Source organism: Culex quinquefasciatus, chromosome 3 (assembly GCF_015732765.1).
Source record: "Culex quinquefasciatus strain JHB chromosome 3, VPISU_Cqui_1.0_pri_paternal, whole genome shotgun sequence".
In the NCBI taxonomy this organism is placed as follows: Eukaryota; Metazoa; Arthropoda; class Insecta; order Diptera; family Culicidae; genus Culex; species Culex quinquefasciatus.
This window is the reverse complement of record NC_051863.1, coordinates 36,803,626-36,831,291: the sequence shown is the minus strand read 5'-3', so window position 1 is coordinate 36,831,291 and position 27,666 is coordinate 36,803,626. Positions and strand designations below refer to the sequence as shown.

The 27,666-nt window shown below is 34.2% G+C and overlaps 1 long non-coding RNA gene and 1 other non-coding gene across 2 annotated transcripts; one reads left to right on the top strand and one right to left on the bottom strand.

The window, feature by feature from the left end:
- Positions 1-4,149: 4,149 nt before the first annotated feature.
- Positions 4,150-4,435, bottom strand: LOC119768792. The gene is made up of 2 exons (XR_005278227.1): positions 4,388-4,435; positions 4,150-4,333 (listed from the first exon to the last, which is right to left on the bottom strand). It is a non-coding gene; the product is annotated as an uncharacterized LOC119768792 (long non-coding RNA).
- A 15,498-nt stretch (positions 4,436-19,933) lies between these two features.
- Positions 19,934-20,006, top strand: Trnar-acg. The gene has a single exon. It is a non-coding gene; the product is annotated as a tRNA-Arg (tRNA).
- Positions 20,007-27,666: the final 7,660 nt, after the last annotated feature.

Below are 27,666 nucleotides of genomic sequence, written 5' to 3'. Positions count from 1 at the left end.
CATAACATTGTTACACTGTAACACTGTAACATTGTTACACCGTAACATTGTTACACCGTAACATTGCTACACCGTAACATTGTTACACCGTAACATTTTTATAACCTAACATTGTTACACCGTAACATTGTTACACCGTAACGTTGTTACACCGTAACATTCGTTACACCGTAGTTTGGTTACACCGTAACATTGTTATACCGTAGCAGTGTTACTACGTAACATTGTTACACCGCACCATTCGTTACACCGTACCATTCGTTACACCGTAGTTTGGTTACACCGCAACATGGTTACACCGCAACATTCGTTGCATCGTAGTTACGGTATAACAATGTTACGGTGTAATAATGTTACGGTGTAATGATGTTACGGTGTAACAATGTTACGGTGTAACAATGTTACGGTGTAACAATTTAACGGTGTAACAATGTTACGGTGTAACAATGTTACAGTGAAACAATGTTACGGTGTAACAATGTTACGGTGTAACAATGTTACGGTGTAACAATGTTACGGTGTAACAATGTTACGGTGTAACAATGTTACGGTGTAACAATGTTACGGTGTAACAATGTTACGGTGTAACAATGTTACGGTGTAACAATGTTACGGTGTAACAATTTAAAGGTGTAACAATTTAACGGTGTAACAATTTAACGGTGTAACAATTTAACGGTGTAACAATGTTACGGTGTAACAATGTTACGGTGTAACAATTTAACGGTGTAACAATGTTACGGTGTAACAATGTTACGGTGTAACAATGTTACGGTGTAACAATGTTACGGTGTAACAATGTTACGGTGTAATCATACTACGGTGTAGCGAATGTTACGGTTTGAGCATACTACGGTGTAACAAAGATTGCCGTTTAGCCTAACATTCTTTGATCAGGTTCAAGCCAGGTTCAAGCCAATGGTTCATTTTGGCTAGCCTCGCCTGGTTTGAACCAAATGAACCATGGCTCACGGCACTCAGTGAGCCTGAGCCGACGGTGCTTGCCGACGTGTGGTGTGAACCTGAACCAAAAAAATGAACCTAGCCTAGCCGATGGCTTAGGCTCGTGGGAACACTGGTTTCGATCATCTGGAGTGAAATTAGTCCAAGGCCTTGGGATAATTGAGTCTGGACTGTATTCAAACCTGATTTAAGGCCGTTGCAAATATTTTCAAAGTTTATGTAATTAAGGCTTCGGATAATCGAGTTTGGACTGAAGAACACTAGGGTATTTTAACCATTAGTGGACCCCCTACACGGAGAAAAAAGAGTTCCCAAAATCGTGAACAAGCGTTCATGAAAATGGGAACCTCGAACAAAGTGTTCAAATTTCATGGTACGTTTTTCAAATCTTACCATGGGATTTGAACATTTTGTTCGAGGTTCCCATTTTCATGAACGCTTGTTCATGATTTTGGGAACTCTTTTTTCTCCGTGTAGTAGAGCCGAAGAACATTTTTCTCAAGTTTTCAATATTTTAAGCACTTTTTTATAACATTTTGTACGAAACAATGAAAATTGAAGTCTTTTGAACAATTTTGACTATTTGTTTCATCAGTTATTTGTTTTTGAGCAGAAAAATAGCCATTTGAAAAAAAGTTTTTTTTGTCTGTTATGGACCCCCTTTTCCTATAGTGGACCCGGGTTCATAATCCGATTGTGGACCCGGGTCCACTATAGGCAAACTGTTATTTTTGTACCAAATTTCTAAGTCTAATGTTAGATATAATGAATAAAAGATGGATTTTGCTCACTTTTCATCATATGCAAACATGTTTTGTTAACAAATTTGGCTTTAAGGGGAAGCCGTTGATCATCACTATAAAATATTCTGTATTAAATTCAATTAAACGAATTTCAGCACCAAAAGGAATCAGCATGTGCCGGTTGTTGCCTTCTTGAAGCCACTAAAAGAATTTTTGATCTAAATCAATTGTGCTTCAAAATTTATATAATTTTGTGGCACAGTCATTGACGTCCTACTTGGCAATCATTAATTAATGACGATTTCCATAACTTCACAAGGAATGGGATAGTCGTTACCAAAAGGAATCAGCATATATAGGACACTATTCTAAACAACTTGTTGAAGGAATTTTGTGAAAATATTGAAAGCGACGCTAAATTTATATCTTTGAACGATAAATCATGACAATGATGGGAGTCTTCACGTTAAACAACGAAAACACCTAACAGACATTTAAACACATTTATTTCCGAAAAAGATCAGAGAAAACTTTTCAAAAACTACTGTAAAAATAAAAATGATTAAAAAAAAGTAATTTTGATGCATTTTCTTCCATATTAATTACATAAATGGTTGACCGAAACTAAACAATAGATTTGTTTACAGTTGCTGATAAAACCACGCACGTTTATTAAAAAAATGTCTTGTTATTGATTTATTATTATAAAATATCATTTTAAACTGAAATTATGATACTTCAGTTAAGTAAAATCAACTATAGTTTTGATTAATTTTAAATTCTTACGGCTTCAGCATTTTTGGTACTTTTAACATGAAAACAGCTACATTTATGCTCATAATTGAAAAAAATATGCGTTAAGGTTGATAACAACAAGCATTTATTGTATGTTTAAGAGAAACTTTTGCTTGAATACACAGTTTTCTTCATTTTTGAAGGTTAAATTAACAGGGGTCCACTTTTGGAAAAGTTTGGATTTTCGTTGTCCTATATTGGACCCCCTAATTTTTGCTCGAAAATGAGCAGTTCTTCGCTTTATTTTAGAAAAGTTCCATAAACTTACATTATTTCGACTTGCTGAAGTTAATTAATCAGTCAAAAAATGATTGGATATAGTTAATTTAATCATAAAATATAAATGCTGTTTTGTTGTGAAAATGCTAGTGGCCATGGCTGATTTCAGATGTCGAACTCAAAACACTTATTTTGGTGAAAAGGCCGATTCAATGTCAGTCAAAATTGTTTTAAATGATGCTGAACATGCCAAATAAAAGATTTGTAGACAACAACACGCTTGAAATTGTGATTTTTTTGAATTTTTCATCAAAAACCCTTCAGAGGGTCAACTATGGGAAAGGGGTTCACTAATGGATAACGTACCCTACGCAGCTTTGCTCTTTTTCAAATAAATAATTGAGTTTGCAGAAGATGCTATAGCTTATGATTGCACATAAATTGTTATGAATCTTTTTTTTTTGTTATCGAAAACTTGAGTAAAAATCATCAGGAAACCATTAGAAATCCTCTAAAAACCAATCTCGATTACGCAGTTTCGCATGTAATTTCCACACGCGAATCTTCCCCATTGGGTCGCATTAATGCTTCCACCCACAAAACTCCTTCAAAAAAGGGGATCATATCCAAGCAGGCCTCTCTTCCAAATGCAAAACGCAAAAATTTTAAAAAATCTCAGAGAGCCAACCACGCGAATGAGCGAGAAGCAGCGCGCGCTCGCGCTCCCCCGAAAAAAACAACTATCAAAGCAAGTCGGTCGTGTGGCGTGTAGTAGCAGCAGCGCGAATAATGATTGTTTTGCGCGATTTCTTCAGCTGATTTTACGGGTTTAGGTGGAACCAGAGTGGGGGGGGGGGAGGAGTCCGAGGGGAGTTGGCCTTCCTCGTGTGGTGCCCTTCCACAAACCGCAGTGGCGGCGCGGCACGGCGTTGTTTTTGTTGTTGGCCATCGCGAAATCGTTGAACTCCTCTCCTCGCGAGTGCGATTCAGAATGTGATGGACGCCTGGCGGAGTTTGCGGAAGAGGTGCAGAGAGGTGGCCAACACTCGGTGAACAACCGTGTGTTCACGTATTGGCGCGTGGGCAAGGTACAAGATTCTAGCGGAACCAAAAGCGACGATGCATCGCGCGTCAACCAAGCAATCGCTGACAGTTCTTCCGTGGTTCTTTGGAGGCTGGCTGTCGATAAATCGACCTGCTTGCTGACGCAATTCTCAACAACATTGTGTGAAAAAAAAACGTTGATTATTCCACAACTATCATAATGTTCGCCATCGCTACTGACTTTTCCTGCCAACTTCACGACAGTCCACCGAAGAGTCGTTCACTCATCATCACTGGTGAACTGGTTTTCTCTTTGAGCTTCCTTTGTGTCCACACGCCATCCCGGCCAGACCCGACCCAGAGTGCTCCCCCCGAAAATAAGGCGATAAATCTAAAGTTTATTAAAATCGTAAAATAAATCGCAATCACTTTATCACCCTTCCTCGCTTGGCTGTTTCACTCGTTCCTTCTTTTCACCTCTCGCGTTCGCTCGTTTGTGATCTCGGGCACTCACTCTCACTGCATGTTGAAAGTTTCCCTTGCGTTGGGTTAACTTGAATTTGCTTAGTCTGAAAATTGAACCGTACAATTACATGATCATTCAATTATTTATGTTATTTTACCTAGAATATTTTTTATGTTTTAGATTATTTCAAATTGAATATAGAAAGTTTAGTTTTTCAACTCTCAAAAAAGAATACTAAGAATCTAAACGGTGTTTAACCTAGAAACATTTGACCATCGCTGAGAGTTTTAAAACCACAAATAAAAATTAAACCGCACATCAACAAAACAAAAACAAGCAAAAAACTATTTATCGAGGACAGCGGCGCGGAGCGCGACAGTGGCATTGTTGTTGTCACTCATCGGTCACTCACTCTCATCCCTCACCCAAAGTGAGGAGTCGAGAGCGCACGTATCGAGTTTAATCCCTCTCAGTAACGTTGGAAGAAAAAATGGGAGAAAAAGAGCGACACATGTTACAAAACACACAGGTTCATGTTGTGTGGAATTATGCTTTATTATGCTTCGTTTGTGGTGAATGGTGGGGTTTCCAAGAGGGGTGAGTAAGAGAGGGGAGGAAAGGGGGAAACTCAGCAGCAGTGCCATCCTCAGGTACAACTTGTTCCACAAGCAAGCAGCTGGAAAATTACCGGTCGGGATTTGTGCTGGCGTTGTTGTTGTTGTTGATGTTGGTGAAGTGACTGGTTGGTAAGTGATTCGCTGTGATCAGATGATATGCAAGAAAGAGCTGTCTTTGGTTAATGATGATTCGGTAATGGGTCCGAATGACGGAGGGCTTTCTACAGTTTATCTTGTATTCATGTTTTGATTGATTTTATACTTATTTTTTGCAATATTTTCAAAACGTTGTATTTCGACCATTGAAAATGTCATTATTTTTAAATGCAGTCCAGACTCGATTATCCGAAGGCCTCTGAAAAATTTCACTTTGAATAATCGAAACTTCGGATAATCGAATAATGAAAAAAACTTTTTTTTCGTTGTCTAATTTTTTATTGTCGAGCATTAGTATGACCCCTAAACTACGCAAATGTGATTTGGAAATTTATAATCCAAGATAGCGGTGACGAAATATTGAAAAAAAAAATGCATTTTAATATTTAATAAGCAAAATTTGATTAAAATGGGGTCGCAGAACTCGAATTTGATGTTTAAAACAAGAAAAAGAAAAAAACAAAATTTTGTTTTGTTCGTGATTCCATTATCCGAAGTCCCATACAAACCTTCGGATAATCGAACCTAGGATAATCGAGGTTGGACTGTATTCTGAACGTTTTTTTCAAGGGATGAGAAATTCCGTAGCAACAGTTCAATAGGGCGAATCTGCGTTTGTAAACAAGCAGTCTATCACTTTTGCTCAAGTCACAGTTCACGTAAAGTAAGAGGGGGATAGACTGCTTGTTTACAAACGCAGATTCGCCCTATTGAACTGTTACTACGGAATTTCTGAAGGTTTGACATTAAAAAACTTTAAAAACACGATCAAAATTTCAAAAAAAAAATGCTTGTCAGTTGCAAAATTCAAATGGTGCCTTGGGCAAAGTTGTAGGTTATGAGCAAGGTTGTCTAGACTTGGCTGCCGATGCGAAAAACCAAACGGCTAATATGCCACTCTTATGGGAAATTACCTTGACGGAGATTTTGTGTCAAATACTAAAACGCGTTTTTCTCGGAATACTTGATTTGGCATAATAGCCGAATTTTCAATTATGGGCAGTAATCGAGGCTAGACTGTATTCTGAACGTTTTTTTCAAGGGATGAGAAATTTCTGAAGGTTTCACCTTTTTGACATTAAAAAACTTGAAAAACACGATCAAAATTTCAAAAAACTGCTTGTCAATTGCAAAATTCAAATGGTGCCTTGGGCAAAGTTGTAGGTTGTGAGATTATAAATGTACATGAAAAATTGTTACACACTTGACCCTGTACAACCCAAATTTTCAAAAAAAAAAAAATGAAAAAATATAAGCATAGCCATAGTTTCAGCATTTACATGGAAAAAGTGTTTTAAAATGCATTTTACACTAATTCAGTAGTTATGCCAACATCATTTAAAAAAAAAATGAAAAATTTGAGGAAAACTAAAATTTTAGCGAAAAAAATACTTGAACATCGAAAATTTTCAAAAATTTAAAAGATTCATAAATCAACTCAAACATACTAAAAGTGGTTCTAAACGCAGGGAAACGCATTTTAAATTGATTTCAGCTGATTATACTTAAATTTTCATCGAAATTTGGAAGTTTGTAAAAAATATTTTTTGAAGGGTGGGTGGACAAAAACTTTAAATTAAATTTTTACCAGCCTAATAAAGAAAATATGAATAAAAAACAAAGCCAAAGTTGACCCCATAAAAAATTACAGTTTTTAAAACATTGACAAAGTCACATAAAACAAAAATTTTCTGAATTTTTTAATTTTGGCCAAGTCGATTTTTTTTCAAAAAAAATGTTTTTAGGAAAGTTTTGAAATAAAAAAAAATCAAAAAACAGTTTTTTATGGTTTTTAAATTTAATTAAAATCATACAATGTTGGTAAAAAAAATTATTTTACCGATTTTTTTAATCAAGACTTACATTTCAATACTGCCAAATAGTAAAAAAAATAGTTACCAATGCATTTGTTCGTCTATGCAAGTTTTCATACAAAAATGGTATCAAGATATTCTAGAATCTGTATCTAAAGAACGGAATTTCAGATGATGGTGTCTTCGGCACAGTTGTAGGTATAGGAATGAAAAAAAAAATAAAATAGATTTTCCTCTTTTTTATAATTCACATTTGAACGCAAAATATTGATTGGCGTAAAAACATTATGTTTCAAAAGACCAATTTGAAAGGGCATAAAATATTGGGCGTGTTAATTAAAAAAATCATGGAAAAATAACAAAAAAAGGTCTACAGAAAATTCATTTCAGTTTTAACTGCAAAATCGAATATGAAATCAAAACGTACTATAAAGAAGTTTTGATTAAATGCACGGTTTTCGAGGTAAATCCACTTATAATTTGATTTTAGTGAACATTTGCAATCTTTTGTTTTTTTTTTATAAGTGCCCATGGTTTCCCAACTTTAAAAATAAGCTGTTATTAAAGGTTCAGACAAAAATTTCTATAAATTTTGGAGATTTTGTTGTAGTTTAAATTTTAAGCAATAATATGGGTACGATTAAATCAGAGTTTAGTAAATTAGCAAGAATCTTTTTATGTTCCAAATTCATATCAATTTGCAGGACTGACTAAGCAGTAGCTTAGGAATGAATAACTAAAACAAGAAAAGAAATCAAGATTTTTTCTCCGACAAGTTATTTTTCATCGAAACCGGGGCTTGAATCCACTTCTTCGCCACACAACAAAGCCGACAAAAAAAGAGTATCGCGCACTCGACACACCATCGTCAAACTCACTTGAGGGGGGACGGTGAGGTCGATCGGGTGGTGTGCGAGAGAGAGAGGAAGAAAGGGTCGTGAAAAGAAGAAGAGAGGGTGCAGTTCGTTGGAATATTTATCGCCTCCGCGTGTACGAGTGTGTGTGCGAGTGTGTTTGTATTGATTTAATTAATCAATTTTGAGATTCCGCTTTGGCAATAAGCGCAAAGCATTAAAATGGTGTTGGTTTCGATTGGATTGATACGATCGCCCTCATCGGCCGGTCGCTTAATTGGGTGGAAATGTTTGCTGCCGGTAGCGTTTGGCACTCTCCGGAACGGTCAATTTGTTCACGGTGTGTAAGCCTGGTGTAATGGCACACCCTATTATAGGGTTTTGTTTCATGAGCAGGGAATTGTTATGGTGTTATGCTCAAAATACCCTTTTCTATTTCAAAATTGCCTAATTAGAAACCCATTTAAATTAAATTATTCAAAGGTACACACATATTTCAGATGTTAAAGCATGGGGAAATATAAAATCATTTTTTAAATGTATTTTATATAAATATTTTCCTTCATAAACACTATTTCTCAAAAATTCCCAGCTATTCAATAATATTCTCTTAAAAAGCAGGTAGAGTTTTGAAAATTTAAAAAAAATGTTACTGCACTTTTATCTGCAATAAGTTTATAGTTTTGTGATAAATTGAGAGAACAATGCGGGAAACAACAAGACGGGATCAAGTCCTAATTTGATTTGAGGATTACTTTTGAAGATTTTGTGAAACTTTTCGACTTGCGTGAAACTTTGACTGAAGGGTTATTTTAATCGCTGATCTCAAATCCTAGGTCCATTTTTTTATATCTCGTGACGGAGGGGCGGTACGACCCCTTTCATTTTTGAATATGCGAAAAAATACGTGTTATCAATAATTTTCAGCCAGATTTGATGGCGTACTCAGAATTCCGATAAAACGTATTTTTCATCGAAAAAAATACAAAAACATTTTAGAGGATATTTTTTTAGAGTGTAACAATGTTTTACAAAGTTGTAACAGAAGGTATTTGCTTGAAACCATCCCGAGTAATCGCGATTTCACAAAAAAAAAAGTTTTGAAAAAAGTACAATATAAGGTCAAAGAAAAACTTATTGGAAATCGGACGAGCTTTCCGGTAAAATTATTTTCGATGTTAAAATCAAGTCTCCCATATATAAATGGCAAAAAAATGGTGAAAAACTCTGTTTTTCAACATTTTTATTTTTTAAACGTTTCCCTTTACAACCTTAATCTTTACAAGGATTTGACTGATATCAGTTGCTGAGATATCGACATTACAAAAAAATGGGTTGTTTAGGTGAGACTTACAAAACATCAATTTTCCTGATTTTTAAGCCTTTGCATGGGAATATCTTAGCAACTAAGGGTCGTACCAACAAAGTTTTAAAAAGCTAAATATAGATAATTTGCTCAGCTTTTCAAAAAAAAATTCTCAAAAGTGGGCAAACATGTGCACTAATTTAAAAAAAATGAAAAACTGTGACTATTTTCAAAAAAGTCACCTAAAAATGTATTTAACTTGAAAACGATGCACTTTATCAAAATTTCACTAAAGTACTTTTTGATTGCAAATTTGATTTTACATCGAAAAATAAAGTTGAAAATTTGTTGCGACCATTATTTTGATTTTTTGAAAAAAAATCAGTATTAATTCAAAAATTCATAACTCGGTCAAAGATTTTTTGCACAACTTGGAAATTTCTGAAAAGTTGGCATTTAATGTCCTCTAAAATATATAAAAAAATTAAGAAAGTAAAAATAGTGTTCTTTGCAATTTAAGTTTAAGTGCTTGAATAAAAAAAAACTTTAAACTTTTTTATTTAAAACAAATTATAAAGTAGCGTGTTTTTTTTCAGTGTATTTTTTCAGAAAGCCCTTTGATTGTTTTTTGGTACGATGTAACGGCGTCGGAGTACAACAATATTTAAATTTTGATTTACAAAAAAATATTTAAATTGTTTACGCCCTTCTCAAATGTCATTCTCGAGTGCTATTGACTCCATATACACACAAATTGCATATATAAAACCTGGAACTAATATGTCTACAAATTTTAATTGATATTGGAGTGGGTCGGGTACAATCGATTCCCTATTTGGCATAAGTAAAGCTCAAATCAAATTTCCATGAGTTATATTTTTTATGTTTTGCTCTTTATTGCCTCTGATTATTAAAAATATAATCTGAATAGGTTTGTATCAAAATTCATTTAAATAAAAGCAAATATTGTAAGGAGAAGAAGAATGATCAATCTTGATATGGTTGGTGCCTTCTTCACTCCTCTAAAAAAGCCTCCACTGAAATAAAAAAAATAGTACCGAATTCCTTTATTCTAGGAATTTTTCCTCTTTACCTTATTTGGTAATCGGGTTTTTTTGGATTACTTAATAAGGAAAGGAGCCAACATTCCTAGAATTTAGGAATTTAGTACTTTAATTTTTTTCAGTGTCCATAAAGGACGTCACGCTGAAATCACCCAAAGTTGGTAGAGGTAATGGTAGAGAATAATGTTCATAAGTTCTATAATAGGTAATATTCCTTAGAATGTTATCATTTTTTTAAATAGTTTAAAATCATATTTGATCGTCATCCAAATAGTCCCCATACTTAACAAGTCAAAGTTTTATTCGGTAAATTGTGTAATACTTTGAATTATGCAAAATCACAAACTTCTGGAAAAAAGACGATAACAAGGAACGATCACTCATCGCTCTCGTCCGTTCGAGTTCCAAACCATTCGTGACGTAACGAGTTCTTGCCAGTTGCCCCCGACCACATAGATGAATCAGTCGAAGTGGTTGTTGTTTGTTGTGATTCACCGCACACAGCACGGGGGCTGCCCCGACCAGGAATTAGCATGTTCTTAGCTCAAAACGAGATTTCGGTTCGTACCAGGATCTCCTTTTTCTTTAGATGAATAGCAATGATTTGATTTGAAGCTGGGCAGTCTTTTATTCGGAATATATGTATTTTTCACTCCCTTTACATATCAATTTGCCACGTTGGGGATTCTAATTTGCCTCGAAGAAGTTTGAAGAAGAAGGCAGAGAGGTAAACAAGAGTGACGCAAGTGGCACTTGTCTCTCTTTGACGTCTTGCGTTGATTTGCATGTTTTGCTTCTGTTTGACGATTCGACAGATTGTCGGATTGGTTTCGATTAAATGTTTGCGCAAAGAAGAAATATGCCTCCTGACGGCAAAGGAAAAACAGTGTCACTTTTTCTTGCCTTCCCGCGCTGTGTAAATCCAGCTGTTCGCAGCACAACTATGCTAAATATCCATTTAAAAACAGGCAACCGACCGTTGAACGCCGTCTATTTCCTCCCTCCTCCTGTGTTTCTATTAAAGTTTATGCCTCGGAATCTCCCTCTCCTCTGCGATTCGCCGTTTTTTTCTTCGTTTTTTTGCACCACCACCTATCGCTTCAGTGACTTCTTCATGGCCCGGCCTGGCCAAGCTTTCTACAATCGGCGAACAACGGGAAGGTTCGTACGTCATAACATCTTCTACAACCCAGCTGGCAACCTTCCTGCCTCCGTCAGCTCCCTCACCAACTAACTTTCGACCAGCGAACGGGTCGCGGGCTTCATGCAACAAGAAGTAATTGAATGGGAGGAAAAACTCGTCGTTGGGTCTTCCCCCTACCGCCACGGTAGTAGCACCAGCATCATCATCATCAGCAACAACAACATCAACATCTCATCATTGACAACAACAACAACAACAACAACAGTGGTATGGGAACTGTGTGGGATTTTAAGTACAGAGCGTAATAATGACTTTTTTTCGTTTTATGGTTGTTTGTAGATCACTGTGCAGACATCATGCCTGCACTAGCGATTCGTTTGAATTACAATTGGTGCTGGTAAACTACTATCGAAAGCACTTTTTCATTCAGTTAGATTACTTCAGTATTTTAATTTTAAATATCCAATCGATCATAGAATACTAGGATATCGGTGTGCTCATTTGGCCTACACTACCACAGTTTTCCGTAAATTTGAATTCAAAAAGGTGGAAATTTTAGGCAAATGTGTCTTTGATATTGTGTAAACAACAAAATTGCCAAATATTTATGAAAACATTAGTTTTAAGCAGTTTAATGAATGATCCAAACAAAGCCAATCGCAAACTATTTTGACTCAGCTTTGAGCGACGTAACGCAATCGGTCTCTCTGAACCATTTGCTGTACAATCCGATTGGAGTGAGAGCGAGAGAAAAGAGAGAGTGTTTAGTAACGATTGGTGTGAAAGTGACAAATGGTAGGAATACATCCGAGCAGGTTTTCGTCGCGCTCGATTTGTGCTCGCGAGTGACTGAGCTTATTTTGGAGCAATCAGGTCCCTTGATTTGCGCAAAAGATAAAGTTTACTATTTTTACACCAGTTATGTATCGATCAAAATTGATATTTTTATTTTATAACAAAGTTCCTTAAATATTAAAAACACTATTACAAAAATAAGGATAACGACACATAGAAAAAAATTATACAAAAAAAGCTTAAAAGTTTTATAGTTTACAATTCATTCCACAACTTTTTTGAAATTTAATCTCTGCCATTTTCCGTTACTCGTTTGTAAATTTTTTTGGAACATGTAATTTTAAGGGAAATTTAATGTACTTTTCGAATCTAAATAAGACAAATGAAAGTTTTCATGCAATAAAACATTCTTCAGAAAATTATTTCGGTGTATGTTGGCTTCTTCAGCAAAGTTCAATTAACGTTAAGAATTTTGTTTCATATGTCATTGATATTTTGCAACCTTTTGATAGAAGCATAATTGAAATGCAGTTTGCGAAACTTTTTGTTTCGGAATTTTGAAAACCAGGCTTGAAATCTGAAAATAATCAAAATTAAAAAAATAATTTTTGAAAAAAATAAGCAAAGATAAAAATCATTAGTTGTGTATTTTTAATTTCCAAACCAAATCGGTATGTTTTGTATTTTTTGAGTTATCTTTTGCCATTTTGCTAAATTGATTTACCCATGCAAGCCTCTGTACAATATGGGTTGGGCAGCTATTCAGACAAAAATGGTATGTAATGGATTTTGTTGAGAATTTTTCTGTTCGATGATGTCTCCGGCGAAGCTGTAATTGTAGTTGTAACTAAAAATAAATATTACACGGAAAAATCCCAATTTACCGTTATTTGTTTTTCAATCTTGCCACCGAATTACGAATTTTTAATAAAACAAAAAATGTTTTTTTATTTGAAAAAATATATTAATTTTAAGTTATTTTTTTTACATCAGTTTTTATTGTTTGAACAAATTTTCAATCGAAAAGTACAGATCATAAATTTTCATAGAGTGCGCCGTTTTCGAGATTAAACCACTCAAAGTTTTATTTTAATTTTAGTTAGAGTTCTCATAAGTGTCCTTTTCTAAAAAATATTTTCTCGAAAAGTTAAAAAAATTCCCTTTTTAATTTTTCCAAGAAACTTTAAAGATTGCACCTGAAACAGGAAAATTGTAAATTTCTAAGTCTCACCCAAACAGTCTCCCATTTTCTAGTACAATATCTCAGCCCCTAGATGTTTGAAAAAAATTGTGAAGTTATGTGATCTCTCTGAAAAAAAAAAAACAACCTGGTAGCAGAATATGGCTCAGTTGCAAGATAACGTCACCTAAAAACATAACAAAATTGGGAAATCCATCTTTTTTTGTAAAAAAATGTTTTCCGTTTACCTTTTTTCAAATGAATTTCTGCATCTCTGTCACAGATTCCAATTCGATTTTCAAAAATATACGTAACATTTTTTGTCGATAGCTGCCAAAATTGCATGTAGCTTGTAGTTTGTATGGGCGATGACACAAATTGGCTTCTTTGGGCATAGGGGAGTTTGAGCCAAATATAAAAATATAAAAAATACAAATAAATTGTATTTCCGGATTTGGCTGAGAAATAATCACATGAATTTGTATACTTCAATCAATAATATTATTCTCATCATAACTTAAATGTTCAAGTTTGTTTACTTCTATAATTCATGAAAAGAGATTAACTAAATAGTATTAATATTAATTTTGTCATGCATTTCATAAATGAGTTGACATTGCAATGGATTCAATGTCTATCATGATCATTTTAGTTGATGATAGTATTCATGTTTTTGTTCATACCAATTTATTCTTGTTTTTTTTTTATTTTAGATTTAAAATTATGGTAGAATTATATTTTGATTTTTTTATATTTTTGAAATAATAGATAACAAATATCAGATTTTTCATACAGTACAATCTATTAAAAAACAACACAAACCAAACAATTTAACAAATCAAAGCAAATCGGTAAACCCCTTTTAAAAACAAAAGTCCAGCCCCCCGGGCCTCAGCATCCCAGATTGAGACATTTTCAGCACCATCATCATCGTCGTCGTCGGGAGTCGGGAGCAAAACCACCACAGCGCCACTAAAACAGAGTCCGATTATCAGCTCGACGACGACGACTGGCATGGCTGAGCTTCCAAGCCTGGGTGTCGTCGTCTGGGTGATGTTTAACGGCGATAAGCTTATCTGGCTCAGCAGAAGTGACGGGGGAGCAGCAGCATGATGCCAATATGGTGTGTGTGCGCGGTAATTTGCTGTCGATTTTAGACAAATTTTGTGACAGCCAGCACTCTCTCTGGTGGGGGTTTTGTTTCTGCGTTTTGGTTTGTTGGGGGATGCTGGGGCTTTAGGGTGTCGAGTGCGAAATTTGCAACAAAGTTGTGCGTTTGTTTACATCCAAAGTTACGCACGTTTGAAATGTTACCATAAATGTGTTATGTTTCAGTATTTGATGCTACAACTGGAAACTGCATCAATTTCATCCAAAGTTGGAAATATTCGAAAGCAAAACTCTTTGTATGTGCCTATCAAAAATATTGATAGACATTCCTTTGTGAATAAATGCATCTATTTACTCATCCAACTAAAACAACACCCTCATGCTCATGCATAATGGATGAGCAGCATTTGCAGGGCCAGATTCGACATGTGACATGTAACATGCACTCATAGAATTATCCCAACAACAGTCAATTTGTACCACAAATAGGACCATATTACCTTCGAAAGGCGCAAATCTGTGAATCATTCAATTAGCATAACGATGCACACAAAGTCGAGCCTGGGAGTGACTCACATGCGAACGATCAACGCATGCAATTTGCCTGTACTTTTGAACCTTTTATTGGGGAAAACTTTCCAGTCCTGTCCCTACTTCTAACCAACTTGGAGATATCCGCACCGGAAACGATATGCTGCTCGAAAAGAGCCTATCCCGGCGATCCAACAATAACAAAGATTAGTCATATCTGTCTAATGCAGCAGCTGGTAGATGTAGATGTGTGTGGCTTGGACATTTTGAGAACGAACGAACGAACGGTTCACATGAGGAAGAAATTGACTCACTCCAAGTAGCAGTGCATAGTGTGGGCAACAACAACAACGCGTTTGTTTATGTATTGTCTGATGTGGAGTGGACTCTAGCAAAAGACCAGCAAAAGTGCAAGCCCGATGTTTTATGAAGGTATGGTGAAGCAGTAATTTTCCATAGAATGGGTGAGAGAAAAAGTGTACAGTCTAGACTCGCACTGAAATGGGTGCTGAAAAGTTGAACTTTTCAACACTATTAACGAAAAGTAACATTTTTAAATATTTTTTTGTTTTGAACGGTGAATTTACTGAACGCATGAATGTTTGACATAAAATTCCATTCAAGAAGCGTTTTTCGGAATTGCAAAAAATGTTGTAAGCAACTCGTTGCAAAACTTGATTTTTTCAGCACTCGTCGTATTTATCCAACTCGGTAAACCTCGTTGGATAAATGTACGACTCGTGCTGAACACTTTTTTTTCTTTTTCTTGTTTGAAACTTGTCTTGTTTGAAAATATTCAAATGCATTTTTCAATATTTTGTCACCGCATTGTTTGCCGCCGTCTTATTTTTAAATCCCTTATGCGTAGTTTGGGGGTCATACTTTAGCTCGACAATCAAAAATTAGACAGCGAAAAACAGGTTCAATGGTTAAACGGTTCAATGTACAAAATTTAATTTTATTTTTTTACCTTTTAAGAGTGTGAAACCGCCTTGAGTCAAAACCCTTTAAAAGCAATAAAAAAATGGTTTTTGCTTATTAGACCATTTAAAAAAATCCAGTAATAATTAATAAAGAAAGACTCATTAACAGTTAAAAATGTAGGAATGACACATTATCAGTTAAAATTAATGGAAATTTGGTAAATTATCCATATCTCAACTCAGGATAGCAAATGCACCAATATAATTGTTTAAGTTTCCAAATAAATTGAATGAAATGAAATTTGAATTTCTGTATTTTTTTTTTTCAAGCATTCTGTTTTGTTGGCAGTATTCAAACAAATTAAATGTCTTAAATCTTCTATTATTTCGAACATGAGCAATTCATTGGAAAATAATTTAGTTTAATTATTTGAGTTTTATGAATCTTAAATATGTTTTTTGTTGAGTATTTTCTTTTTTTCCATAAACGAGCATTTCTCAAGAGAACATTATTATTTTTGTTTGTTTTATTACGGTTTTATACATGAGCAGTTATATAAAATATTAAATTATATACTGTGAAAACTAACTCGTTTCTATAAAGTTACCAATACAACTACAATAACAAATAAAATTTAACAGTGATACAAAATTAACTTTCTTTTTTAATTTTGATCTTCAACAAAAAAAATCATTTAATTTAAACGTTGAACAAGAAATATTAAATAAACTTAGAGTTTATATTTTTTATTTTATTTATTAAAAAAAATTTTAATAACCTTTCCCGAGCATGGGTAAATAAAAAGGGAAATGCGTAATAATACCTTTCTCTGGTTTCAATACTAAATTTTGGTATTCCTGGACCCTTTAAAATTTGTCTTAAGGATTATGCAAAAGCAAAATGTGCTATCATACCAATTAAAGATATCGTTTTGATATTGTAAAATTGCAGACTTTGTCAATGGTCGAACACCACATATTGGTATTCTTTTGGTATTACGGTGTTTTATCAAATTCTTCTGAAACTATGGGAAAATTTTGACCAATTTTGACAATATAATTAATTTTACGCTAAAATGATGTCTCAAAGCGAATGCTTTCATTGAAAACCGGAAATTTCAAACTTGATTTTAAACATTTTTGATATACCCCCTAAAGAAATGACTTGAAATTGTGGAAAATTTTCTAAGTCAGGATGGCACATTTTGGTATTAAAGTGTTTTATCAAATTCATCTGAAACTATGGGAAAATTTTGACCAATTTTGACAAAATAATTAATTTTGCGCTTAAATGATGTCACAAAGCGAATGCTTTCATTGAAAACTGGAAATTTCAAACTTGATTTCAAACATTTTTGATATACCCCCTAAAGAAATGACTTGACATTGTGGAAAAATTTCTAAGTCAGGATGCCACATTTTGGTATTATTTTGGTATTGAAAAATTCATCAAATTCCTCTGAAGCTATGGGATTTTTTTTATAAATTTTGATGAGATAATTAATTTTGCGCTAAAATTACTTGAAACCCAAAAATGTTAAAGCTGATTTTCATTTTTTTTATATACCCGCTAAGATTTTTTTCAAAACGTTGAAATTTCTCTAAGTTGGGATAACCAAATACTTTGAAAAACGAGTAAATCGACAGATCATAGAATTTTGGTAAATTTCAATCCAGTTTCATTTTAATAACACTTATTTTCCAATCTTGTTATTTTTTAGAATCTTCAAGAACTTCAAGCACAGGCCGTTCATCAACGACAAATGCATTCGATGTGGTGAAGAATATCACTAAGAACAACATGAAATCATCAGGTGAGTAGATTTGGCTGTTGCATATGGATCATTTCCGTTTTTCACTAACTGCAGCTGTTGCACTAAAAATGGTATGAAAATACCAAATTTAGGTATTTCTTGTGCAAATAACAGCGACCAAAATGTGCTCTTGGTTGCCCAGTAATAGATGGTAAAATACCATGAAATCATACCAAAATCATGTATTTGAAAGACCACAGGAATGCCAAAATCTGATTTTCCAAGGGCGCGGGAATACCTAAAAATTATACCATGGCAATACCAAGTTTTGGTATTCAAGCAATGTTCAAAAATCCAGAAGACCTCAACTTGGTATTGAAATGTTTTTATTTTGAGGTATTATTTTACCTTGGAATAACATGGTTTGGTATTGTTGTGCCCTTCCACATATTAGACTTTGGTATGATTCCATGTTATTTTACCATCTATTACTGGGCAACCAAGGGCACATTTTGGTCCCTGTTATTTGCCCAAGTAATACCAAAATTTGGTATTCCCGTGTTATTTACCCCTGCTCGGGTTGTCTCCCCCTACTGCTCTATAATTGGACGAGCTTTCCAGTAAAAATATTTTCGAGACTGAAAAATCAAGTCAGTCATATAGAATTTGTCAAAAACCATCAAAAAACCTATTTTTTCAACATTGTTATTTTTAAAATCGTTGTAACTTCACAAGGATTAGACTTAGGACAATGGTCAATATCGAGACATTTTTGTAAAATTGTCTGAAGAATCGACTCTCGTGTTCGGTTTTTGAAAATTTTGATGTTTAGAGCACTTTTGAAAAAAAAAGTCGCAGTAAATGATTTTAGTATTTTTTTTAGGTGAGTTCTTCCATCCTGCATTTTTCGTGAGTCTTTTTGTAACATCTTTGGCTCTTTTCACAAAAATTTTGAACGAAAAAAATTCTTGGGCTCACCTTCAAATTTGACTTTTAAACTTAACATAAAAAAAATCTCATAAAAGTGGAGTTTTTTTTCTTTCATTGTATTTTTTTCGGAAAGCCCGTCAAATTTCCTACAAGTTTGTCTTTGCTCACTTTTTGATACGATGCAACGGCTTCGAGATACTGCAATATTTAAATTACGAAATACAAAAATATTTAAAGCACTTACGCCCTTCTTATCGAGTGAAACTGGCTCCATATACACAAAAATGTCTACAAAGTTTCATTGAAATCGAAGAGGGTCGAATACAACCGATTCCCTATTTGACATGGAATTGCTCTATACAAAAAATGTTGAACAGTGTACAATCAATTGTACAACTTTTTTCAATAAAAATTATTATCTTGTTGTAATTTATGTTTATGCCTTCAGAATTTTTGGTAATACAGTTCAGACTCGATTATCCGAACACCTTGGAAAAAATCACTTCAGATAATCACAATTTCGGATAATCGAATCAAAACAAAAAATTCCTTCTGCAAAGGCAAACAAAATTACCAAACTATTATGTTGCAAAATGTAAAATTTAACCATTTTTGAACATTCATACATTCGATAATTCCTGCTGACATTCTAACCAATACGTTCCACACAAAGAAGAAAATGAATGAACAAAATCATCAAACCAACTCTTGCTTGCTCACCCCGTCCAAAGTGAGCGCGCTTGTTCCTCATGAAGAGCGAAAAACGCTAAACCCGACCATAAAGCGAAGAAATGTGTTTAGCAACATTTCAAAAGTAATTTCACACACTGACAAGACCAGCGACCAGCCGAGCGCCCTCACACACAGAGCACGATTAGAAAAGCATCATCTAGCGGCATGTTTTCTGCCTTGAACCAGGGGCAGAGCACAAGAGAATGAGAGTGAGATGTTGAGAGGAAACGTTCATGGAGAACGTTTAATTATTTTATTATAATGGTTGAATTTTGTTAAAAAATCAGCAAAATGGTAATCAAAAATAATTGAACATTGTCGAAAAACATAATTTTATTTGTGAATGACTACAACAATTTTTATTCAACCCAAAAAGAACAAAAATATGGATGACGAACTAAACGCTCAGATCGATACAGCAATGTACGTTCAAATACCGACACAATGTTTAGCTCTCCCGATACGGTTTCGTGCGTCGCAAGTTCATCATTTCATAGGCCGAAAACGCACTTTGTTCGTTCGTTAGGAGGGTTGCGTCTATTTTCGTCCTACTTTTCATATTTACGCATGTCAACAAAGTTTAATATAGGGATTGCATTCTTTTTATGGAAGCCTATTTAATCTCATAAGATTATTTGATTTTTAATAAGGATGAAAAGCGGAACATTTCCCCTAGCATGTAGCCTGCCTTGTATATGAGCGTTCCATATAGGCAGGCGAAATTGAAACGTTTTATAAACAAGTCACGTGGCGCTCCATCTGAGAGCAACCGAGCGGCTCCGAGACATCGAAGGGTCCTGTGGCGCAATGGATAACGCGTCTGACTACGGATCAGAAGATTCCAGGTTCGACTCCTGGCAGGATCGCGGCAATTATTTTTTACTGCGTGAGTGTTAGAAACTTTTATTGACTAAGAGACATCTTCTTTGAAAATATTGCTTATCAAATAGTTAAGAAAATTATGAAGGTTTTTCCTTTTTTGGACATTACCTCAAAAAGTGTTCTCGTGGTTTCTGGATGGCCCCATAATTGAAATAAGTTTTACCACTCATTTTTGAATCAACGATTTCTAGGGAAGGTCCTAAAAGTTAAACAATGCATCTCTGCTGAATTTTGAACCTTGTTTTTTCAAAAATTATTTTGTTTTGCTTATTTTATAATATCTGCTTACGTTTCTAAAGAAACAAAAAATATAAATAAATTATACGATTTAAGCTCTAAAAACATAAATTAAGTCTATGGTGTCAATTGTTCACTTTTTAATAATTGCAAATTTTTGTTAATTTTCACCAATATTATGCCAAAACCAGAACATTGCTGCCCGGCAGTTGCAAAACTCTGTTAAGGGGACCGTGTTGTTGTGCACCCACTACGTTCTACAAACCACCCTTTCCCCTTCTCCCCCCATTTTCACCAACTAACTGTGTGTGTACGTGGCCGTTGGCACGCGAAACTTTAGCGAGAGACTTCCACAACTCCTCTCCAGGTCTCGATGCTCAATTCATTGCGCGCGCCTTCCCATGAAGAACCCGCTTCGAATGCGAATGCTGCTGCACAGACTTTGAGTTTGCACGTGTGTGTGTATGTGCTCGTACCATGCCAAGAGGAAATCTGAAAATGATTGTTCAAGGAGAATGTCACGCGACAAGTCGACTGCCGCTGCAACCGAGCCAAACGTGAGCACACGTTTGCTGTGTGTGTGTGTGTGTGTGTGTGTGCGAACAAATCGATATACATGTGAAGGTGTATGTGTGCCCATTGGTTGGAGGTGGGAGATACTTGGTCTTGATCCTCCCCGCATACGCTTTGGGGGTTAGAATTTCATCACCGGATGCGGAAAGTTTACGTGGGCGGTTTTGCAGGATTCAGCAGCCAGTCTGACAGGGACTTTGAGGAGGATATTGAACGTGGCGTAATGGGATTTGGAAGTTTGATGATGACTAAGAGGAGGATTCGAAGAGGCAGTTTATGATTGTTTGCCTTTTTAATATCGTTTTATAAGGATTTGATTCACTATAACGACTATAACTTGCAGAACAGGCATTGGGGGCTGTTCATAAACCACGTGAACACTTTAGATGGGATAAGGATTTGTCCACTTGGACAATACATTTAAAGAAAAACCGTTGTTCTTAAACATTACGACAAAGCAAATTTGTCGAAGTTTACAAAATTTACACTTATTTATTTAAAATCATTTCAATCAAAAGACGGAATAAGAATATTTTCTAAGGTACCGTAAACCGGGGTTACATTGAAAGAATTTCCATTTGTTTTTTGAATATTTTCCAACTGGTAAGGTTAATCTTAAGATTTCTATTTTTAAAACATGTACTAGGGTAGGCCACACAAGGTGCATGCACTATTTTTGATAAAAAGTTTTTTCAATTGTGTTTAAAAACATAATTGCATTGAATATGCTTATTTTGATAGTCATAGTTATTCTTGTAAAAATCAGATTAAATGAGTTCAAATTATATGTTTACGTCAAATGTACCATAACTAAGATGTCTGATACAGCTTTTAAGAAAAAAATCAATGTGTATGAATATTTAACTAAGTTTATAAGCTTTTTAACAAAAAACATAAAATATTTAATATAAATGGTTAAATAGTAAAAAATTTGCCTAAAATTCGTTAAAATTAGTCTTGTTTAAAAAATTATCGAATCACATTACACTCTGAACTAAAATCGAAGCAAGAATCAAATGTTTTCACATTTTATATGACAATTTCAAAACACATAATATCAATTATTTACAAACTTATTTTAACCTTCTCCTAGTAGAAAATCGTCCAAAGAATCCGATAATGCATTGCATTTTCCGATTCCCCTCACAACCTTTTAAAAATCGGTTCGAAGAATCAGGAGCAATCAGATATTTTTTCAAAGTACTTCAATAAAATTTTACAATTTTTTAATTGAAATGATGAAATTTTCGCTTGTTATTTCAATTTTCATTCATTTATTTATTTTTATGACCTCCCCCCTTGACCTGCGCCAGAGCCGAGGGATTAAACTTTGAATAATATTAACAACGACCTAAAGTAAGTATTTATAAACTTTCGTTGGAATTAACTATTTTCAGATACCTAGGAAGTCTAGGTTAAGAAATATTTTATTTTAATCGAAACAAAATATGGAATGTTGATTTGTTTTTGGCAATTCTGCATTTTCTTTTGAAAGTCAATTGAGCAATTCTGCACGAAAATCGGAAATGGATTTCATTTGTATCTTTCTTTGACGAAGAATTCCCATGGACTTTCCACTCACCTCTGACCTCTGACCTTGGACTCTGAAATTTTGGCAGCTATCTATACAAAAAATGGAGTGTAAATATTCGGAATTCTATAACTCGGGAAGTTATTGTTATTGCTGGGCCATCAAGAGGAAATAGTTAAACTCTACACTCTTCATTCCTTAAATCAGTTCTTTTAAATTTTCAAAAATATTTTTAAAATATTTTTACCCTTTCAGCCAGAATTTAAAATTGGTGATGGAAAAATGATTTAGGGCTCAAACGAAAATAATAGCTACTTCTAAAATTATTGATTTTTGGTTCATATTCCCATCAGGGACCAGAAAAAAGCATCTTTTGAGCCACTAAGAAGTATTGAAATACAATTGCAGCTAAGTAATTAATTTATGAAAAAATATGGATTTTTGAAAGAAAAATAATTTAAAGCACACATTTTTTGGAATTGCTTTTTGTTGTAAAATTGAATTTGCAATCGGAAAATACTTTGATGTTTTTAATAGCGCTCTTTTCAAGTTTTACTTTAAGTTCGATTATGTGACAAAAAAATTATTTCAATTTTCAAATTCTGAAACTGTCAGAAAATGATGGTCAAATTTCTGATAAGGCTGGTAAACATTTTATTTTAAGTTTTTGGCCAATCATCCATGTTTTTCAGACGATGTTACAGTAATTTCTCCAAGCTTTTTAATAAAAACTAATTTTTAAATCGAAAATTAATGATTTATTCTCAAAATCGAGCATAAAGTGGTTTTTCATCCAATTGTCATCATTTGAAATTCGTTGTAACCCTCAGTACGACTGGAAACGCCAACGATTCGCAGTAATCCCCTTAGAAATCAATCGTCACACCGTGAACTTGCCACTCGCTGCACGGTCAATCGATTTAGCTGGTGCTTATGTGCTTAAGCGGTGTCGAACAGGTTGCAAACAAATGAATACTTTTTTATTCCCTGCTTTGACTTCGCTAGAAATCCCCATCCCAACAAACGTGCACATCGCGCCTACGGCCACTCACACACACACACATTCACACACAAAGTACTAGTTAGGCTAGTGGCCACTTTGTATCAGTGTATATAAGCTGCCGCGGTTGACGGGGGTGTGAATACTAATGTTCAAACTCGGCACGTGTGCAAACCTCCGCCTGCCAGGTTGGCCGGGTTGCTAAAACGTGCACCGTAGCACGTGACAAATTGGTAACCATCAGCACCACCACTCTCAGTTACAAAAGCTAGTCGCGCGACGACAACAGCTTTCCGGGTCACCTGTTTGCAGAACCAACCGGCTTCGGCTTCCTTTTGAGAAGTCTCTTGTTTTTTTTTTCTTTTAACAAGAAATTAAGTCCTGTTGACGTCATCGCAATCATAACGTGGTAAAGGTTGGCCATAGTTTCAGTGCCCTTCATTGAAACAATATGTAGTCAAATGTTCCGGAATGGATATAAATCAATGAAAAATGTTTACAATTTTCAAAACTCTATAATGCCAAAGTTAACCCTCTAACGCCCAGAGCTGTTTGCTTATCGTAAAAATAGTAAATGGCTTAATTTTGGTACAATAATGCAGGAAATACTTTACTTTGACACACAAACATAGAATTGGGGCAAAAAAGTAGAATTTGAAGTGGTGCACCAGAGCACCATCAGGAAGATGAGCAACTTTTTTTTAAACCACAAAATCTCGTTTTCTTCAAATCTATTGGTTCATTTGTTTGTAAACGCTTCGAAATGTGTTAAAAACTACTTATTCTTTGCTGTAAGACCATATTTCTGAAGTATTAACTACAAATTCTTAAATCTCTGCATTTTCAGGTTTCTTTGATTGGCTCATTCAAAAACCACAAACAACCATTTTCATGAAAACTGTGGAAAATAATAAGACTATCGGTCTAATAATAATGTATTGTTTTGTTAATGAATAGTCAAAACGTTTATAAACTTTTGTTTTGATAAAAATAAGCTTTTTCTGTAATTTAGAAAAAAGTGCTCCTGAATATTTTAGTTGCTCATATGCCTAGGTGGTGCTCTGGTGCACCAAATGAAAAAGGTTGAAAAACATTTAAAACCGGTCCAAACTCACAATGTTATTCACAGGGGTTCTTGTCCAAGGTTCAAATGATAGCAAAACATTTTTTATTTCATAAAATTTTGTGTTTGGTAATTTTTACGGGCTTTCGAAAACAGGTCTTATTTATTTCCCTAAAATTGGCCCATTTTTGTTTACATTTCACACTGTAACTTTGCTTGTGCTTAACCAAATTTGATGAAATTTGGGGAGATGTTAGTATACATTCTACATGAACACCTGCAACTTAAAGCAACATGAAAAGTTGTGTCAGTTCCGAGATATTTGAGTTCAAAGTTTTGGTGCTCTGGAGTAACCATGGGCGGGAGAGGGTTAAAGTCACGCCTCTCTGCAACCCCCTTTTTAAAATCGGCCCGAAAAAATCAGAGGCAAACATTTTTTTTACGATAGCTTCAAAAATTGAACTAAATAGAAGTTTAATTATGAAATTCTGATGATCGAAAAAAAAATGTTTTTGTCAATACTCAGAATTTTCGAAAACTAATGATTACAAAACAACTGGACTGATGAATAATTCACAATAATGCAAACTTTGTTTTGAATTTCAATAATATTTTTTGTGGGCATTTTACTTTGAATTGTTTTTATTTTCATTAAAGCAGAAAAATGTATTCAGAATGTATCATTCAAATAAACAAGCATTAAAAATTGTATGTAATGTGTTGTCCTTGAAATAAAAAAAAAATACGCGCTTAGGTGACAATAAAAAATCGACATCAGATACCCTCTGGCTGTTTCTGTTTCTTTTATGTTTCTCTTAAAAATTTGATAAATTTTCAATAAAAGCATAAACGTTTTCGTTAACTAAATTTTCACGTAATTTTTAACACATGAAATAAACTAAAACTATTATTCCCCAGAAAAAACATTTCAAGTAATCATTTGATGCCCTGGTCCCCTTAAAATGTTTGAGAATAAACTTTTGAAACATTAAATTAAATCTAACCTAATTGAAACATATATTTATGTTACCGTAAACAAGGGTGGCGTTAACGAAATTTCGATTTAATTTTAAAAAATAATGGTCTCAAACTCGATATTTGAAAAAAGCCTAAAAGTACTCTAATTGATTCAAAATTTAAAAATTTTAAGGGCAGAGTAAATTAAATAGTTTGGAGAACCTTTCAACTGAGATCAATTCATAATCCTTTGCAGGGAGGGTTCATATCTTTTTACGTTTAGATTTGGCTAGCTAAGTGTTCTTTAAGGGAAAATAATTTTTGAGAAAAAATCCTAGAGATACTTTGATTTTTGTTCATTAAACGATACAAAAGATAAAAAATCATCCATAACATGCATTGAACATGATGTTTGGCTCATATAAGATGTTCAATTGTTGTTATTCAAAGACATCAAATGTTATTTGAAGTATCCCGAACAGACAGTAATAAATAAATTCATACCATTTCAATAACAAATACTGATAAAATAACAAAAAGTGTTTAGAAATAATTTTTGAAAAATCATTTTTTGTATAAGAGATGAATAACAATTTATGATATCATAACAATATTTGTTATTGGTCTGATATTGATTAAAAGTCAAAACAACTTTGGAATAATTTTTTTTGTTATGAAAGAATACGTTCAACTGTTATTGGGATAATCGGATTAGTTGTTTAGTTTTAGCACAAAAATAATAACAAAGATTTGTTTGAAGAATAACTAAAAATGTTATAAGTCTGTTATTGCAATGACAATCCAATAACAAAAAAATCATAACGACGAATAACAAATCTTGTTTTAAATAACATAAAATGTTATTGGCCTAGTATTTTCAAATATCAAAAATGTTATTCCCAAGTTATTTCCGTCTGATCGGGAAGAAAATTAAATACATTTTATAAAATCCAAACTAATTTCTTTTTTTTTTAAAGGTCCATTAAACCATATTTCCGGTTTTTGCTTTTTGGGTGTTTTTGAAACCGCCTTGAGTCAGGGGTATTAAAAAAACACCCAAAAAGCAAAACTGAAAATTTGGTTTATTGAACCATTTAAAAAAAAAAACTCCAGATTTGCTCCAACAAAAAAAACGCCCTAACAAGCATCTCTACAATATCCGGATTCGTGCAGCAGCAACATCGCACACACATCCGGAAGCCGCTGACCACAAAGTCCGGGCCGGGCAGCACGCTTTGTGTATTGTTCAGCTTAGAACACGGAGTGCTAAGCCGTCGTCGTCGCCATCAAAACGGTCAGTGCACGAGACTGAGACGAAGCGCAGTGCACACCGTCGTCGGCTGCTCCAGGGTCAAATGCCGAGCGCACACCGCGTGGTCTGTGTGTGTGTGAGGTGGGTTTTTTTTCTCTGTTGATTTTCAAGATCAAGCATTATGGCGATTTATTATTATTGTGCTGTTGCCGCCGCCGCTGTATCACTTTTTATTTACGAGCACGCGGATCTGTTTCAGGAACCTTAAGCAGCAAACTGCATCGATAGGTAACTGTTTGTTGCAACAACAGCAAAAAAAGCTTAGAACGTGAGCCCATAAACGGGTGCCGCCGGTAATGAGATTTTTATTTGCCGGTGTACTTTGCCCACATTGTAGGAGAGAAATGAACACAAGTTTTGTTTCACTCTTTTTTCTTTAACGAAGTTTTTAAAATTATTCAGTATAACTACATTAATTTTGTTTGGGTGGATTTTCCTGTCAGATTGACCAGAAAAATGATAGCATTGACTTTGCTCAATTCTTTTATCTTTTTTAATAAGCATTTGAGATAAAAGAAATTTGAATATTGGAGATTTTTACTATTAATTGAATGCTTTTTTATGATTTAAAGACACAGTTGGAAATATCACACAATTGTTTCTGACAGAAAAAATGTGCTTTTTCACATTTAAATTATGTGAGGTATACAAAAATAATTCATGATACAAATTCAAATTATTATGGAAAAAAATTGTACTCCAACAAGGGCTTTCAACCATTATCCAATTAAGAATTTTGGTCCACAGATAAAAAAAATAGACTGATATTTTGTGATTTTTTAAGCAAAAGCTCAACTGAAATTATTCTGCATAATTGCAGGCTGATGCAAATTTAGTCCATTTGTTTAATTCCTCGGTCCAAACGTCCACGCGAAGACCAAAAAAACTAAAATACAAGTTTAAAGAGTTATTAAAAAAAATCGGCAAATGAAAATGAAAAACAATTAGGCAAAATATAAAAAATGTAACGC